Source organism: Canis aureus, chromosome 15 (genome assembly GCF_053574225.1).
Source record: "Canis aureus isolate CA01 chromosome 15, VMU_Caureus_v.1.0, whole genome shotgun sequence".
Taxonomy (NCBI): Eukaryota; Metazoa; Chordata; class Mammalia; order Carnivora; family Canidae; genus Canis; species Canis aureus.
In genome coordinates, this window is record NC_135625.1 from 59,299,011 (window position 1) to 59,318,786 (window position 19,776).

The 19,776-nt window shown below is 47.1% G+C and overlaps 1 protein-coding gene across 14 annotated transcripts in view; it reads right to left on the reverse strand.

The window, feature by feature from the left end:
- HIPK2 (homeodomain interacting protein kinase 2) overlaps positions 1–19,776 on the reverse strand; it is a 193,608-nt gene that overhangs the window by 148,060 nt on the left and 25,772 nt on the right. The window contains exons 1-2 of one of the 14 annotated variants that reach the window (XM_077850128.1): positions 17,517–17,534; positions 17,237–17,352 (exon numbers count right to left, since the gene is read on the reverse strand). The exons of 12 other annotated variants lie outside the window; for them this stretch is intronic. The gene's annotated coding sequence lies outside the window, so the exon portion shown is untranslated. Of the gene's footprint in view, positions 1–17,236; positions 17,353–17,516; positions 17,535–19,776 lie in introns of those variants that run through there. One more of the 14 variants, XM_077850127.1, reaches the window with a different exon arrangement.

Consider the following 19,776-nt stretch of genomic DNA (forward strand, 5'->3'; position numbering starts at 1 on the left):
TACGTAAGTTCAATTACTCTATGTAATTCTATTACCATATGTCCCCACAAAAGATATGCTGGGGTCCTAACCCCCAAAGCCTACGAGGATAACCTTTAGAAATAGGGTCTTCGTGGATGTGATCAAGGTTAAGGCGAGGCCATTAAGTGACTCCTAATCCAGTATGACTGGTGTCCTTACAAGAGGAGGAGGAAAGACACAGACACACAGAGAATTAATTCCACATAGTGACTGAGGCAAAGATCAGAGAGATGCGGCCATAAGCGGAGGCATGTTGAGGACTGCCGGGAGCCACCCAAAGCTAGGAAGAGGCAAGGAAGTCACTTCAGGGTACTTTAATATGACAGTAGCGCTAGGAAACTAATATACTCTAATATAATTTGGGATGTATTTCAGTGAAAAAATACGGGTGTGTGCAAGCTGTGATAAAGTAACTATCACAACCACGGGGTCACGCTGGCCAAATGGCAGACTGCCCTTAGAGTCTGTCTTTGCCTCCTGGTTGAAAAGCACTAGAAGTATCCTCAGCTGTACTCCCTTGTCTTGCTTACCATTCTCACCAGCCAGGGTACAACACATCTCTTTGCGTGCAAATGTGTTTGTCCATCATGACCCACGTTTGACTTTAAAATTACAGAATGTGGATCAAAAGCCTGCGAAAAGTATATTCTGTGCTCAGTGGTGACGGAGTCCGGGGCCTGCCCTGTAGAAGCCTCCACTCTTTGCTGTTATACAAAGCAACCAGGACAAAGGCCCACCCCCTGCAATCTGCTCCCACTGTAACACCTGTCTGCTGCCTCTTGGACTCATGTTTATGTATTTCTTTGATCATTTCTCTTGTAGGCTATCATCTACACGCAAAGAAAACTTTGTGAAAGAAGTCACACAGCGATGCCTATGATGCTAAGTGCACAAAAGCCTCTCTCTTAGAGTCTCTTCAAATCCAGGATCCATCCCACCCTCCTCTTAGGGCACAGGAACACACCCCTCTTCCTTGATGTAAACGGCTCAACTGCCGTTCACGACAGTAACTCTACGTCCCCATGCCTTTGTTCCCTAGTAAGTTTTTTCATTCCTCTCCTTTGCCTTAACTGACATCTCACGAAACTCAATTAGAGATCACGTTGGCAAAGGCAGAGAAAGTGCTGCTCCCGTGGTGGGAAGAGAAGAAGGCAGGTGGGGAGACAGCAAGAAAGAAAAGTCAGAGAAATGGGTGGAAAGCAGGCAAGGGATGCTGGGAGGAAGGGAGGGGAGGAGGAAAAGGAAAAATAAAAGGTGAGAGAAAAGTGAGAAGATGCTTGGCAAGTGAAAGTGTGCTAGAAGCACACTCGGAATAATAAAGTAGTGCGGCAAAGTGCCCTGTGCGCTATAGACACACCAGAAGGATGCGACGCTGTCTTCTTTGCAACATTCAAACAGGTAATTGTGTGTGGATGTTGTGGGGGTGAAAGTTGGTCAAAGGGTCCCTTGGCAGTGCAAGGAGCCAATTCTAAGCTATACAGATTAAAGTGGGCTCTTTGGTCTGCCGCAAGGACATTTTCATGCTATGAGTCACTGTCATCAAACCAGTCCCGGTGTGGTCATTAGCCAACAACCCCACGGCGCTGGGCCACCCGCATACAGCACTGAGGGAAGGTGCCTGCTCTGACTGTACCGGGTCTTGCAGTGGGGCTAACACGCAGGAGAGCGTGCCTACATCCTGCCTTATAACACAGGGAGGCCCCTGGATGGTCCGTTCTGAGAGCTCATTCCAGATCGGCTCTGCCTCCATGGCAATTGTGGACTCTGCCCCTTGCTGGGTTGTGGTCTTAGCAGGTTACATGGCCTCTTTATGCCTCAGTGTCTTCATCTGTAAAATGCAGATAATATTAGTTTCCCTGGGGGTCCCCTGGAAAGCACTCAGAGCAGTGCCTGGTGGGAAGTCGGCCCTAACTATGTGTTCAGTGCAAGGGGAGGACGGTGAGGTCGGCTGGCTCGCCAAGGGCTAACACACAGCATGCCGGACACACTGGCTCTCTGCAGGGACACTCGCACTCCCACTACTCCGCACAATGCCTGCCACATACAACGGGTCCAGTATGCTATCTTCCAATGGACAAAGGACACAGAAGAACAATGAAATAGGACTCATTTGTTACTTATCTCAAATGCTATTCCGTGAGGAAAGGCAGGTTTGATCAAGAAGAAAGCAGCTTCCAAGGACTCAGAGAGGATGCCTGGGAAACTTCGAGAGCTTGAGAAGATTCAGACACAGAGCCTGTATTTTACCCATTTTACCTAAAAAACATAGGCATTCTTTTCCTTGGAATGTTTTCTATAGAAGTTCTACCCCGGGGTGCCTGGAGGGCTCCGTCGGTTAAGTATCTGCCTTTGGCTCAAGTCATGGTCCCGAGGTCCTGGGATCGAGCCCCGTGTCAGGCTCCCTGCTCGGCAAGAGGTCTGCTTCTCCCTCTCCCTCTGCCTTGCCCCCTGCTTGTGCTTACTGTCTGTCTCTCTTTCAAATAAATAAATAAAATCTTAAAAAGAAAAAAAAGAAGTTCAACCCTGGTCATATCTAGGATCCAGTTCCTTTTTCTTTTTTTAATTTATTGAGGTATAACTGACATGCAGTATTATATTAGTGTCTGGTGTACAATGTGGCGACTCAACATTTGTATACACTGTGAAATGATCACCACAGTGAGTCTAGTTACCATCTGTCACCTCACAGAGTTAATACAATAGTACTGACCATCTTCCCCCTGCCGTACATTATATCCCCATGACTTACTTGTTTTATAACCAGAAGTTTGTGGCTCTTAATCCCCTTCACCAATCTCCCCATCCCCCTCCCCTCTGACAAATGCCAATCTGTTCTCTCTATCTGTGAGTCTGGGTTTTGTTTTGGTTGGTTGGTTTTTGTTTTTTCGATTCCAAATATAAGTGAATTCATGTGGTATTTATCTTTCTCTGTTTGGCTCATTTCACTTAGTATAATACCTTCAAGGTCCATTCATCTTGTAACAATGACAAGATTTGTCCTTTTTTATGGCTGAGTAGTATTCCATAGTGTGTGTGTGTGTGTGTGTGTGTGTGTGTGTGTGACATCTTTTTTTTTAATCCATTAATCATTTGATGGACACTTGGGTTGTTTCCGTATCTTGGCTCTTGTAAATAATGCTGCAATGAATACAGGGTGCATATATTCTTTCAAATTAGTGTTCATTTTCTTTGGATAGACACCCACCATGCTGGATCATATGGTGGCTATATTTTTTATTTTTTGAGGAACCTCCATACAGTTTCCATAGTGGCTACACCTAAATGTACATTCTCACCAACAGGGCACAAGGGTTACCATTTCTCCACATCCTCTGCCAGCACTTATTACTATACTAGCCATTCAGACAGGTGTGAGGTGATACAACCCAGTTTCTAAGTACAACATACTCACTGCAGATTTGTATCTATTACATAAGCTATGATCTTTTTTTGATTAAGCATGTGGTTAAACTAAACATTTCTAATACTGTGATATTTGTTTTTAATAAATTATATACATTCTATTTTACTAGCATAGTATGTTTACCAAAAACACAATAGAAAATTTAAAAGGATGAGATAAAACAAATTTCCAATGTTTTCTTCTGTATCCCCATAAATTGTCCTGAGCCCTTCACTTTGAAATCCCTTGCTATGACTCAGATATCCCAAACCAAGTAACTGAAGAGTCAGCCTTGGCCACATGGGTAACTTGAGCCAATAAAAAGTTGAGTGTGAAGTGTTGTTTCTGGGCAGAAGCTCTGCAGAGCCACTGTGTGATGTGCCTATTTGATCCACCTGCCAGTGACGATCCAGGGGCAGAGGCTCCATAGCCTGAGAACTGAACATGGAGAACAAGGAGCAGAGACCCTAGCTAAGTCCCCACAAGGTGCAAAGGCAGCGTGGTGGTGAAACAGACCATCGCTATTTGAAGTCCCTGAGATGTGAGGGTTGTTTGTTGCCACCCACCATATAACTTAGCCCATCCTCACTAGCATTATAATCTTCCTTAATGCCGTGCTCCCAAATGAGTCTGAATTAATGAGGTTGAATGTAATTATATTTTGACGCTCATCATGCTCACACATCAAAAGCAGAGCACACATTTTTAGAGACAACTTTAAAAATTCTAAGTGGTTCAATCCCTACCTTCCACATTTAGGCATCACTTCTGTGCTCTGTGAAAAAGCTTTGTGAGATCAATGTGTAAATGATGGAACAGCTATGATACTCAGAGCCATTAGGGGTTTCAGGTGTGCACACACTAATCCCCACCCAATAATGTCTCAAAACACGGGGATGGTATAGGATCCTCCGTCACACATGCCTTATTTGGCTTGGAAGCTTGGAGACAAATGACATCCTAGTGGCTAAAATGGGAAGGTGCTCTTCAAATTGACCATGGGAGTTTGGCATGGCTGCATTCAGGCCTGTGTGCCTAATGGGAGCATCAGCTTATGCCCTCTGCGGCTGTTTTCCTGGGAAAAACAGTCGTTTCACGCCCTGCCCCAGTTGCATGATGCAATGCTTATGTTCTTGGTAAAGAATCCTCAAGTTCTGACATCATAATAACCATGGGTATTACTCACGATAAGCTCACAAGCCTGGCAAGGCACATTCTGTACCCTCTTTATCACTTAAGTCAGCAATGGGTTTAAAAATAGCATTTGCTCCCACACCCAGGGTACCACTGATTCATTAATGGATGAACAAACACCATTCTGGACTCCTTACTTACATGGAGTTTTAGACTAAGACTCCTAGAACTAATACACAGCATCTGTCCCCACCCTAGTAGAGGTGCTATGCTATACCAACTTATGAACAGAGGTCTACAGATCCCCAAAGACAGAAATTACAAGTCCAGGATTTAAGATGCTGTCGTGTTAGTGACTCAAACACCATCATCCTAAAATGTAATTAAGGAGAAGATCTGCAAACTTGGGAACTGTAACATGCTGAATGTATCAAAATAAGGAGGGATGATGTTACAGTGATAAGTGGCAGTCATCTTAGTGATCTTAGTGAAGTCTGAGATTTTTCATTGTTAAGGGAGAGAGAGGGTATTTGATTTTAGATGCCTGATTCAGGTTCTTTGGGGAGAAATATCCCTAGAGAGCATTTTCATAATTTATAGTTGCCTGCAAAAACACATAATACCTTTTGCTCAAATTCTATGCTCAATAAGCAATCTGATAACTTGCTGGGGTTCCAGAAAGGCCTCTCTAATTGAGGAGGAAATGCCTAGGCATGCCCAGCCTCTCTCTGTAATGATCCAGATTAATCAATCAGTCTTCTAGAAGATGAGTTACTACAAGTCAGTCCTTCAGAACCTCATAATCCTTAATGAATTTATGGAGTCAGATCTCTAGATCTGCCTGGCTGAGGATTCAAGAGGCCACAGTGAGCATCTGGAAATGTCTGTTGAGAGCCTACTATGTTCGAGCACCAACCCGAGGGCTGTGAAAACAACATGAAGACACGGGTGCCATGAGAACAAATAACTGACCACCCAGGGCTGCTGTAACTGTGCTGCAGGGTTCGGAGGGAGGACGGTGTGCAGAGCACAGGGCAGAGCACTCCAAAAGGGAGCAGGGGGGTATAGAAGTGCACAGACCTACACATCAGAAGACATGTACTGCAGCTAGGGAATAAGACTAAACCCATTTTTATTTAAGATTTATAAGCCATCTACTTCCCACAGGACCTGGAATAGTTTGCAGATACAATATAAAAATAAGATAAGATACAACAGGGACAGCCCTCTCTGAGGGGAACTTGGGAAGAATCAGAATGCCTGTATGTAGCGGAGGGCTCCCATAGGGAGCAGCACATACATTTGGAAAGATGAGCTGCAGTCAGATGTGGTTTCAATTTTATCCTGGAGGCAGCGAGGAGCCTTGAGAGGTGCTTGCAAGGGAGGAGAGGACCAGTCAGGCGGCTGAATGGAACATGGCCTTGAGTGGTCAGGGCCGAGAGGCTCCCAGCCCGCCGTGGAGGAGCATCTGTGAGGGGGTAACATCCTGAACAAAGGGAGGTGTTAGTAGAAATGTAAGGCAAGGCCACAGACAAGAGATGGAAAGAGCAATCTAAAGCATGGTGACTGGCGGGGAAGGGAGAAGCAGGGGAGGAATCCGGCACACTGGGGAGCCATGGGGACAGGTGACAGACCAGGGGCACTTGCTGGCTTGGAGCGGCAGAAGGAGGCACACCCTGGTGTTCGTGGCCAGGCCTGGGGGTTCTCTGAATCCCCAAGATGAGGGGTACGGCTGTGGCAATGACCCCTCCAGCCTCCCAGATTCCCCGTGAGCGTGTCTCTAAGGCCGGAGCTGACCTACAATGAAATCTGCTCTCGGACTGCATCTCTGAGTTACTGTCCCGTGACACTGCTCTCCAGCCACAGCTGGAAGGGCACTCGAAGGTAACATGAAACCATGATCCCTACGCCAGGGGTCCAGGAGTGACAGGGACCTACAACCCTCTAGCGAAAACACTCAGTAACACTTCTAAAAGCACACAGGTCAATCAAAACCATCTGGCCAACGAGGGTACCTCTTGTTACACAAGATATTAATGGAGAACATCCAAATTTCTGTGTTCCTTCTGATGGCAGGTGCAGCGAGAGCTCTCTGGTCTTTCACTAGCATCAAATACATATACTCCACCGAGTCCCCCACCAAGGGAGCCAAGTGGACCCAGGGCTCAAAGTCCTCCATATGTCAGTTCTCAAAAGGCGGTGAAGGACGAAACTACACCGCCATCCTGCACCACATGGCTCTCAACTGCTCGCCTTGTGGTCTTGACCCTGCCAGCCAAGCCCTTTTCATTCTTTTTTAGTTAAGCAGAAAATGAACCATCAGCTCCATTTCCACTCTCTCTGCATGAATCCTTTTCCCTTTTCTTTCTTGGCTCAAACTATATGGCTCATATAGGATTCCCACCGTGTTCTTCAGTGACTCTTACCTTGCTAAGTATTCTTTTCTTCTAAGAAATGCTGAATCCAAATAAAAGGTGGGAGAGAGTATGAGAATATTCTAAGGGGCAAAGACAAGAAAGTAAGAGAATAAACCTGTTGATGTCTCGTTCCCCAGTTCTGACTCCCACAAAATGCTAGGAATTACTGGGGGGATGTGGGGACCTCTATGGAAGTGAAGTCAGCAGCCTGGGAACCTGTTTTCCATGCTTATTCATGCCACTGAATCCCATTAAATCGCAAGGAAGCCCTGAGAGGATAAGCTCTAATACCAGTCAGTTCAAAAGTAGAAACCAACTGCAATTTGTTCTTTTCTCCCACTCTTCAACCAAAGTGCAGCTGAAAATCATCAAGAGTCAGCCTTTCTCTCAGGCCAGAAAAAAGTGAGCCGGCGATGCCCAAGGCTGGGGTGGGGGAGCACTTAGGAATGTGCGATGGACAGCACCGGGCCTACAGACCTGGCCTCCATGCAGGAGGAGTTTGGGGCAGGAAGCTCCTGGGTCCTGGGCTACATGAAATGACTCCGAGCTATGGGATCACAACTCAGCCACAGAACAGAAAACAAATGAGGACCAAGACGAGCCTCTTTTTAGATGCAGGCTAAAATCTGGGAAAAGGTATCAGAACAAAGAAAAATACTGTGCTAGCTAGTAGGCCGGTTTCCTTTTACTCACAGGAAACCTTTCCTGCTGATTAAAGAGAGAGCCCCACCAGCTCAGAGACCGAATGTCAGTGCAGGAGGAGAGGGGAACTGCACCTTGCTTTAGCTGGTGACACAGACACCAAAACAATTCTGAGCAGGGGAGATGCAAGCTGCCTCCAGCACACGAGTCAAGGCGGTGGAAAGAAGGGCGGAAGCAAAGGACCCTGCACACCCTGGCATCAAAGCTTGACCAACAGCTTCAGCTCCAACGCCTCCCCTGGGCGCAAACCACACACATTTGGGACACACACAAGACTGAAGACCTCATTCCAAAAGGAGTGAGAACATTACTGGGTCAACTGACAGAACTGGGATGCGAACTGTCAGATAAAACTGTTGCATTGGTGTCATGTTCTCTAACGCTGGTGACCGTGCTGTGTAATTCAGGGGTGGGGGGCGGGTACCCTACTCTCAGGAAGCACACAGACCATGCTGGGTTTGGCAAAGCAGCACCATCCACCTGAACTCCATGTGATACTAGAAATGCTCTTTAACCTCTGCGGACCAGCATGGGAGCCACTAGCCACAGGGGGCTACTGAGCAATGGAAAATGTGGCCAGTGCGACTGTGGAACGCACTTTTACATTTGGTTTCATTCTAACTTAAGTAGCCGTGTGGGGTTTGTGACTCATGGATTTGATGGTGCAGAAATAAAGGGCCATGACACCTATAACTTACCTTCAAATCATTCACTGAAAGTGCATGTATATGTTAATATATATGTGTGTATATACACATGTGAGCACACATGTGACAACAAAGAGGAAGTGAGTGTGCATCATTGCGAGCATGCAAATGGAGTAAAATGAAAATGGTCGATCTGGGTAAAAGGTATGGGGCTATCCTTTGTAAGCTACTTTTATTTTTGCAAATTTTCAGGAAGCTTACAATTATTTCCAGACAAAATATATTTTTTAAATGTATGAGGGTGAACATTTATTCATTCATCAATGAACTCTAACAGGTTCCAACAGGAACTTACTTCTAGGTAGGGGTTTGGGGCCAGGAGGTTCAAGGCATCCTAAAATTTTGAGCAAACACAATAGGTCCCACAGAAAATTTGGGACAAAGCACAAAGCATTGCTCATTCAAACCCATCATTTGGTGCTTCTTCCCAAAGGCAGGATCCATACTGCTCCTCTCTTGCTGTGGGCCTTCCTACCTCTTTCCCTTAGCCTATGTATGTTCACAGAGGACTTGACTACAGTGGCAAGTTCAGGGCAGTTTTTACCTAATAGCTTTGCCGACATATAATTCACGTATCATAAAAGTCACCCTGTGAAAACGCACAGCTCAGTGGTTGTAAGTGCATTCAGTTGTGGGACCATCACTACCTGATTCCAAAACATTCTCATCATGAACCCCCCCACCCATCAGCAGCCACTCCCCGTTCTCCCCTTTCTCAGCCCCCAGCAATCTCTAATCTGCTCCCTGTCTCTACGGATTTGCCTATCCGGGACATTTTGCACAAACAGCCCTGTACAAGTGGCCTTAGGTGTCGGCTTTCTCTCACTTAACATAATTTTTTCAAGGTTCATCTGTGTCATAGCCTGTGTCGGCATTTCATTCCTTTTTCTTGCCAAATAATAGTCCACTGAATGGACAGAGCACATTAGTTTGTCCCTCCATGAGCTGAAGGACGTCTGGGCGGTTTCTGCTCTCTGCCTGTTTTGAACAACCCTGCTGTGAACCTGCGCACGAGCCCGTGTGGACAAATGTTTGCACCTCTCTCGGGCTGGGTCGCGAGGGCACTCAGGGTCAGCCTTCTGAGGAGCTGCTGCCCTGCGCTCTGAAGTGGCCTCCTGGCGTCCCCAGGAGCTGTGCCACACAGCGGTCCCCGTGAGCACCCGCAGAAGGCAACTCTCCAGAGACGGCTGCCCTTCTGTCATCTGGGAACTACCGCAGCCTGCATTCAAAGCAGGAGTCAGGGTTTGTTTGACTCGAGGTAAATAAATGAGGGGAAGCTGTGACTCGCTCGGTGCCAGCAGCGTGCTTAGCCTCGCACCGTCCCGGAGAACGAGCCAGCACCTGGCATGGCAGACGGGGCCTGGCGCCTCGCGCGCGGCTGCCGGATGAAGAGGCTGCGTGTGCGCGGCCCCGCTGCGGCAGGACGCGGCCTGGCACCCTCTGACTGTCCCCTCGCCGTGGCAAAGCCGCCTGTGCCACTGGTCAAAGCCTCGGCTAGAGTTATTTACTGTGGCCCACGGATCGTGCTCCTGAAAACGCCGGCCGAGAAGGCGGCAGGAGAAAAGCCGGAGGGAGGGCGTGAGGGCCTCAGACGAGGAAGACGTCGCCGAGGCCGGCCCTGCGGGGCCTGTGGCCCCTTAGCCCTGAGACGTTCCCGAATGAGGGCAGAGCCCGGCCCCGATGCAACTGGTGATCCCTACTGGGCCGCGGGCCCTCCCCGCTGCTGCCGAACAGATGCCACACGGGCTCCCTGTTAGGGCACCGGACTGGACCCCTTGGAAGAAGGAGCGGCTTCCAGAGCTACACAAGTCCTGAGGCTGGACGACGGGCTGGGAGGCGGGATGGCCTTGGCAGAGAAGGGGAAGAGAGGTCCTGGGATGGTCGGCTCTCTGCTCTGCTCCCCCGACAACTGGGGGAGCCCCTGGGGATCCCTCTGCCATTCGGAGCCAGATGCTTGGCACCGTCCCACCCCCTTGCTGGGGTCGACCTTTCTGCCCCCTTTCCCGCCTCAGGACCGACCTTGTTGCCAAAATCTTTTATTTATTTTATTTATTTATCTTAAAGATTTTATTTATTTATTCATGAGACACATAGAAAGACCCAGAGAGAGAGGCAGAGACGGGGAAGAAGGCTCCATGCACGGAGCCCTCTATGGGACTCGATCCCAGGACTCCGGGATCATGCCCTGAGTCAAAGGCAGATGCTCAACCGCTGAGCCACCCAGACGTCCCCAAAATCTTTTAAAATAAATTGTATTCCAAAGGTGAATTGCTGCTTCTTTAATAAAGAGACCTCGACCACGGTTTCATGTTGTGAGGATGCAGCAGGAAAGGAAGCTGGCCTGAGATGCCAAGTGTGTACTACCTTGGCCACGGCCTGTCCCCTGGGCCCCAGTCGATCTACACCTTCTAGCCATCCCTCTGTCATCTCTTCCTCAATGTCATGAATGTTTAGCGCTTTACTATAGCTCTGAGTGTTCCCAGGTAATTGCTCCTAACTCCTGCTCATTCATTCTTTCTGTCATCATTCAATAAATAGCAGTTATAATCTGCTATTGATATTCACTTCTTGGTTTTTAATACGCTCTGCCTTTCAAAAGTCCTAGATCGGGGGGCGGGAGGGGGAGCGGGCCAGGGGCGAGGCAAGCAGCAGAGCCTGATGTGACGAGAACAGGGAGAGAAACACGGACTTGATCTTTATGTATATTATCTCAAATAATTCTCACGACTTCCCCGTGGGGTCATTATTGTCATCCTCACTTTACAGAAGCAGCGAGACAGAGACATGAACAGGCTTAGCCGCCCACGGGCACGCGCCAGTCAAACGGCAGAACCGGGGTTCCCATGCTCGGCAGAACCGGGGTTCCCACGCTCGGCGGCGGGACTCCGGAACCTGCGTTGTTTTCATTACTAGCATAAATGACAACATTTTCAATGCCACGCACCCTCATTCAAGCGTGACAGGATTATTATCTGTAGAAAGGACAATGGATTGGGAGTGAGAAAACCTGATTTTAAGTCTGACTCTTTGTTGTTGACTTTAAGCAAGTCACTTAGTATTTCTGAGCACAGGTTTCCATCTCTGTAAAGGATGCAATGTTTCCCAAAGCATGTTTAGTGTCCTGTGAGCTATTAATACTTACTATGGAAAAAGGAGGGAAAAAGTGAGACTCAGATGGTTGAAGAAACGCTGGGTCCCATCCAAGTGAGCTTCTTTTGCCTTCAATCCACTGATGAACACTGTGTGTATCCAAGAGGGTCACACAACATACTCTGACCCAAATTTCTTTACCAGAGGAGAACAACTTTTTTTTTCTCCTCCACACAAAATATTTTTGGTCAAGAAAGGAGATTGGAAAATTCAGGATTGGAGAATCCCCAAGGAACCTCCCAGCTCTAACAATGAATAATTTATGATTCATCTTATCCTTCCGACTAGATGGCACACTTTCTGAGGGCAGGGTGTGCTTCTCTGTGAAACAGTGAGAGGATGGCCAGGGAGAGGCAGGTCCGAATGTTCAGAGGAGCAAAGGGAGCCAGAGATAGCTCCCCTGTGGACGGTTGTTCCCTACAAAGGACTAGCATACCAAGAGGTACCTTCTATCCTTTCCTTAGTTTTACAATAAGTCAGCAACATCCAAATGCAAACTGGGCTGGCTTTGTTCCCCCAAAGCAAATTTCCTGGGCATTAAAGAGATTTCCACCTGTCCTGACATACTTAAGAGGAGGAATCAATATTGTCTGTCCATGACCCTTCAAAGCTACATCTAGTCTTCAGGGCAAATCTGTGGGTTGGCAGTTTGGCAAATTGGTGGAGACGGCTCTCTGCAAGGGGCAGCCCAGGCCTCCACTGCTCCACAGGCACCTTTTCCCCCTCGTGTGTAGGAAGAAAGGATCCTAACTATAGAGACTCCACTGGGCCTTGAGGGATGGTTATACATGCCAGGCTGGAGGGATGGAGAAGGAAGATAATGGGGGCAAAGGTAAAGGGGTAGCAGAGTATAAAACATGTCTCAGGACACAGAGTACAGTTCTCAGAACAGAGAATAATTTCCAGGTCTTCAAAGGTTTCCCATAAAACTCCCTTCTTTTTAAAGCGGACCCATGATTTTCCTTGGGACATTTTTATATATGACTTAAAATTGCCAGATCACTCTTGGAAAAATATGCTACTCATCTTGGCAGTGGTACCGAAGAAAGAAGCTGATGTTCTCAGATATATCCTTATGTGGTCCTCAGCCCCAACTTCCAGATGCCCACAGCATACAATGGAGGATACCCTGGTGCGGTAGCAGCAAAAAACCCAAAAAACACAGCACAATTATCCCCTAAGTCCTCTCCATCTAGAAAAAAAGCCCAAGACTTAGAAATAGAACTAGCTACTGCCCCCATAGATTCATTCAGAGCTCATTTCCAGGCCAACTATCCCCTGCTGTTCCAGGTTCCAGATTTGGGTTCCAGGATCAGAGTGCCTCATCAGAATGGCTCTGTGCTAAGAAGAGCTCTGGTCAAGACATAATGGTTTAGGACTCAGGATACTGGGGATTCAACGTCTGAGCAATTAGTTCCAGATGTCACCTCATAGGCTATAGACTTCTGTGAGAAACCTGGAGAGAGGAAGGCACAATGACTGCATGCCTATTTAAAACTGCATGCCGGGGATCCCTGGGTGGCGCAGCGGTTTGGCGCCTGCCTTTGGCCCAGGGCGCGATCCTGGAGACCCAGGATCGAATCCCACGTCGGGCTCCCGGTGCATGGAGCCTGCTTCTCCCTCTGCCTATGTCTCTGCCTCTCTCTCTCTCTCTCTCTCTATCATAAAAAAAAAAAAAAAATTTAAAACTGCATGCCAGGCACAGTATCCAGAATATATTAAGAACTCTTAGAACTCAATAATGGAAAAACAAATACCCATTTTTAAGAAATGGGCAAAGAATTTGAATAGACCTTTCTCCAAAAGACATATACCAGCAAGCACATGAAAAATCTCATTATTAGCCATTAGAAAAATGCCAATCAAAACTACAATGAGATACCAAGAGAACTGAAAGCATATGCCCACACAAAAACTTGCACACAAATGTTCATGGCGTAATTCATAATAGCCAGAAAGTGGAAACAATCCAAATGTCCATCGAGTGACTAATGGACAAAATGTGGTACGTCCATACAGGGGAGTATTACTTGGCAATGAATAGGAGTGAAGTGCTGATAACATCAAACAAGTGGCAAAACATTATGCCAAGCAAAAGAAGCCAGACGTAAAAGACCACATACTATAGGATTTTGCTTATATGAAATATGTCCTGGACAGGCAAATCTATAGAGACGGGATGTAGTTAGTGGTTGCCAGGGACTAGGTAGGGGGAAGGGTGGGGAGAGACTGCTAATGGGTGTAGACTTTCTTTTTGGGGTGAGAATGTTCTGGAATTAGATAGTAGTGATCAACGCACAACTCTGAGAATATACTAAAACCGAATGAGTTCAGGGTACAAATCAAGGCATTTCAAAAGGGGTAACCATATGGTATATGAATAATATCTCAATAAAACTGTCTAAAACAGGGCACAAACAAAGATGCTTGATGCATAGTATCATCCGATGAACCCAAAATGGGTATTAACATCCCCTTTTCACAAGTGAGGAAACTCAAGGATCGGTGAGCTATGGCTCATCACCAAGAGTCGCACAGGTCGCCATGAGACCGAGGGGGTTTAAGCTCGGGTCACTGACACCAAAGACCACGTTCTGCCCACCTCTCCATGCTGCTTCTCGTCAAGGTGATAAGCTAACTAGCAACTGCAGGACGGTTCCTATGGAAAAAATAGCACTCCCTGGACAAAGAATCACTGACCGACATAAAATGCTAGTGTGGGAAGTCGTGTTAAAGGGCACCTCGCCAAATCCCTTCAATTTACAGATGAATAAGCAGAGCTTCAAGGCAGTCAACTGACCTGTCCAACCAAGGCGGCAAGGCTGGTGGGAATGTTCACCCCTCTCGTTTTACAGAAGACAAGCTGGTGTATTGTTCACTGCGATTAGTTAGGAATCAAAAGGTAGATGGAGTTCACCCAGTTGGGGCATGCAGGTCAACAGGTATTCAGCAACCTTCAAACACGCCAGTCTCACATCCAGATCCCAGCTAGAAGATCACTCAGGCCGGTTATAGCTCACATTATTCTGCAGTTACCCTGAAATTTCTCTCCCAACCCCAGGAGTGCTCTGAAAAGTCCCACCAGGGTGCGACTGTTCCAAGGATCCCTCAGAGCTTTTGAACTACTTAGCAGGAACGGGGAGTTCTGGATTTAGCATTCAAGTGTGAGGATAAAGGCTCGGGAGACTTGAGCAACATTCCCCCCGCCAATCCGAAGTGACTCTATGGGGAACCACTTGCCAAGGAAAGGAGAGGAGAGCTGGAGCCAAATGAACTCCCACTGTATTATGGGGCCCTGAGTACTCCCCAACTGGGGGTTTTTAATGCCTGCAAAATGTCTCCACGGGGATGTCCTGTCTCATACTTAAAATGTCCCAAATCAAGGTCATTACCCTAGGCTCATCCCACAAAGCTGCCCCTCCCTCGTTTCCCCTTCTCCCACGACTATACTATCCTTACGTTCCCCCAGCGGCCTGGGCAAAATACCTAGCTCGCCTTTCCCATCCTTCCCCTCTTCCCGCTCTGACTCCTCTTGGGCTCCAGGGCTGGAGTCTGCCTCCTGTGCACGCTCATGGCAAGCGCTGTCCTAGGCGCCATATGTTTCCTGCACTGAGGTCGATCCCGCCCACTAACTAGGTAAGTCCTTCACAGCAAGTAGCAGCCAAGACTATTTAAACACAGAAGAAGAGATAGATGACCTCACATGAGCAGGTCACAGAGAGGTTATTAAATAAAAGATAGAGCCAGGAAGAGCAGAGCAGATGGGGCCGTGAGCTGCTCCTTGCATGTATTCTGCTGGAACGGAACGGCACACCAGCACACCGGGGCCGCTGACTGCATCTGCAAATTATTAATGATTTCTAGCGTGGTCCTTCTGAACTCTCCATCTGCTGATGGCAACCACAGTCAAATAAGGACATTCAAACGGAAAAACCTGTGACCTGTGACTTGCCTGTCGTACCAGGTTTGACACTCGCTGTCCCCCAGCCATGCCTTGGGCATCCGTGCCTGCAGCAACATCGGGCTGCCTGGCTGCCCATCCAAATCAAGGCCATCCTTCAAAAACTAGATCAAATAAGGCATCTCTGGTCACTTGGGGCCCTCTGGGTTTTCTCTTGATGGCGCTCATCACAAATTACCTTGCATCACTTGGTATCTTTAGTTGCTTTCTTTAATCCCGTCTGCAATGCGTTTAGAAGTTCTTGGAAAAGAGAGAGCTGGTGGTCAAGTGGGCAAATATGGGGTAGCACTGTATGAGCATTAGTACTATTAGCCTTCATTGCTTACTGGCATCCCCCGGGTCCCAGGCAAGTGGCACCAGTTACCAAACAGGCTGAAGGCTGACAAGCACTTTTTTCTCAGCGTCTTCTTAAGCGAAACCCTTGCCCTCCAAGACCCAGAGAGTCCAGCTGAACATCCACCCGCTCACCATTTGATCAAGCATGCTGCCCTTTCCTTCTACAAGATCCCGTTCCACTGCTTCGAGTCCAGTCTGCCAGAACGCAAGGGGGCTCGGGGAGAAGCAGGCATCATTCCGCCATACAGTGTCTCCGCATGACACCCATTATTTGTCTCAGGGGCTAGAAAAACCTAAGACTGACGAACCTTTTACTTCTCTGTGAAATCAAAATGATAACGAAGTAGAGTTGGAAAAAGAAGGGATTTTTAAATTATACTGGGCACAGAGCCAAAGCCAGTGGTGAGACAATGACAAGTCATTTGTCCAGGGCTGGCCAAAAACATTCACAGGGGTGCGTTCTTTTTCATCTAATAATGCTGGGGTTGGGGTTCCGTTTTAGATTCCGAAATATCCCTTGTCTGCTCTCTCCAAAACAGTATCCTCTGGGAATATGTCACATGCAATGGTGCCAGTGAAGGGGGGGAGGGTGGGCAAGGGAGCCCCAGTACCCTTTACCAGGCATCTGCATATAACCAACCTAATACCAAAGACTCCAAGGGAGAACCTTCTGCCTTCAGAGAAGGTAGTCTAATCTGGACATCTCTGCAGTCCTAGCACTGGACCACCGGTCCCACGAGGTACATCAGAGCCAGCACACACAGCCTGAAAACAGACCTGGACCACAGACCCAGCTTCCCCACGTCCTCCTCATATTCCTTACTCTGCCCTGCTTCTCTCCTGAGCACTAAATAGCGTAAGACAATTTGGGTTCTGAGAAGTGAAATACAACCCTGTATTAAGCATCTTTCAGTAAAATCTCTAGAAGATTCTCCTGTGTTCTTCACTTTCACTCACACCAAAGCCCCTTTAGCTGAGGATGTGAAGGTGATCTATGAGCCTCGTGAAAATCCAGGCAACAATGTTTTCTTCTCTGGGTCCTATCCCAATATATGCCTCTGCTCTAGAGCCACACTGTCCAATACAGGGGCCCCAGTCACTGTGGCAATTTAGATTAAAATTAAATAGAATTTAAAACTTAGTTCCTCAGCCACACCAGCCACGTCTCAAGCATTTAACAGCCACATGTGGCAAATGGCTACCATTTTAGTGAGTATGGATCTAGAACATTATCATCGGTGCAGAAAGTTTTCTATTAGACAAAACTGTTCTAGACAGTGACATTTACACTTGTAGGCTGGCAGTTTTCAAAAAAACTGTCACCTTGTAGTCTGGAAGAAAATATATTTCCAACCCCAATGGGCAAACTGCTTTATCTAAAACACCCCATGAGGTAAAAGCTCACCTCAGAGCAATGTCCTTCGTATAACAAGCACTCACATTCTTCAGACATTGGTCTGCTTGTCTGCACTGCTTGTCTTCTTTCTACTTCCTCTCTGCCTTCCATCTGACTCCACACTCCTATGGAAAGTATAACCAAAGCATGTGAGTGACTCTCGTTTCTCTCCGGAGTCAGGAAGTCACCACCTCTTCATGGGCTGGCCCTGTGTTCATTTGCCAGGGCTGCTGGGACCCAGAACCAGAGACTGACTGGCTTAACCAACACTAGTTTATCTGTCTCTTACAGCTCTGCAGGCTAGAAGTTCAAGATCAAGACATCGGCACGGCTGGTTCCTTCTGAGGCTGTGGGGGGAGAATCTGTTCCGGGCCTCTTCCCTAGCTCCTGCTGGTTTCTGGCAATCTTCAGTGTCCCTTGGATTGTAGAGGCATCACCCCAATCTCTGCCTTTGTGCTCTCATGCAGCTCTCATGAGTGTGTCTGTGTCCAAATCTCCCCTTTGTTTCTAAGGATACCAGTCATATAGGATTAGTTCATTCCTGTATGAAGTCATCTCTAACTAGTTACATCTGCAATGACCCTATATCCAAATAAGCCCACATTCTGCGATACTGGGGGGTTAGGACTTCAAATATAAATTTGGGTGGGGGAGGGGATGGGGGACACAATTCAACCCATAACAGGCCCTCAAAGCCTCCAAGAAAAAGCACTCCTCCTGGCACACCATCTGTTTTCCATTATTCTATTAATATGAAAAGATCCATAAGAAGTTCCTCGCTACTCAGCTTGGTGGGAGCAGGTGGTGACCCCAGGCAGAGGCTTATACTGCATGAGGCTATTTCCATTATACATAAAGTCAGCTCAAGCCCACTGTACTCGATTTAACGAGGTCCAAAACACAAGGACAAAAACACAGATTTTTGGCAGAAGTGCAAAAGGAAAAGTATGACAACTGTCATGGTCACAAAATAACCTCTGCCGTGTTCGTCTGGCTGCACTACCTCACCATACAGGACGTTCTCCAGGTGGCACGGCAAACACACGTGGGAGAATGTCTCCTGAGGCAGACTCCTTAACAGAGCGCTTGGTCGTCATAGTCATCACAAAAACCCCTGCCCAAGCTGGTCAGACGTGAGCATAAAGAGCAGGAAGGCATGCATCAGCACAGCGCACCCAGAAATGTGCCAGAGTTCACTGCCCAAACATCTCAGGGTGAGATATGAGAGCTACCTATGCCGGTAGCAAGGAACAGAGAAAAAAACCAACACGTTCCAGGGCTAGAAAACCTGATTTGAATCCTAGCTTTGACACTTACTAGATGACAAATCTTGGACGAGGTAGTTAACTAGCATCCTTAAGCCTGTTTGCCCATCTGTAAAACGGGGAGCATGAGGTCCACCTCACATTACTATGTAAAGAAAGATCTAGTGGTGGCCATCCTTCTAATAACTAACCTTTACTGAGTGTTGGTGATGTATTCATGACCCCTCCCAATCCAGTCGGTGAGGTAAAGCACAATCTGCCCCAATTTTTTTGAATAAAGGAACTTGGTCTTAGAGCCCAGAGCTGAGCTGGATCCCGTAATTGCAAAGCCACACTCCTAACCATTTTATGATATGCCTGGTACATAGTAAGAGCTCTATAAATGCTCATTCTCTCTGCTTCCCACCTACCCCTTTCGCTGGCATCATGCACAGTGTGTAACAATGCATGTTGTACTGCCATTCAAATCTGCACAAGGACACAAGATCATCACAAGTCACTTGGAATAATTATCACCTCTATCAGGACACAATTATTGTCTCGTGTGACACTTCCCCAAACCCTCTTTCATACCCTTTTTACTACATACCATTCCTAGCGGTCGGTGGTGTCACTTACTACACTCCCCTCTTCCCTACTGCCCTGCCTCAGTCTACCTTCTCATTCTCATTCTCTGTTTATACACTTGAGACAATAATATGCAATGGAATGGTCTGGCTTTTGACTCCCCTCCTCTTTTTAACTGGTAGCCTGTATACAGAGGACACTGTCCCTGGGTAGATGGTGGTTTCTTGGTTATGGACTCATGGTTTTAACAGTTAGGCTTTGTCCCTGGGAGTGGTTAAATAAAGATAGATATTAGCACAGTTTTCCACCCAATTATCCTATTTACAAAAATAGAACTCTCCTCTGTGAATGTTTCAAATAGAGTCCTTAATTTCTACAGAAGATGTCAACCTTACCAGGTCGATTCCTAAAGCCTCAATCAGTGAGCAAGAAAGAATACAGCATGGTCAGCAATGGAATATAACACTGAACATACATATATACATATATATAAGTATAAATAAATAAATATATATATATATATATAGAGAGAGAGAGAGAGGGAGAATTATGAGAGCATATACAGATACACACATACATCCATTCATATACACACACCTGAAGTAAAGCTTATGAAGACTGTCTGATGGATATGGAGACGAGCAGCTCTGCCGGGTGTTTTGGGTTCTAGCATTGCGTCAAACTGCACCCTTTGGAGGCTAGAATTCCTTTTGCCAG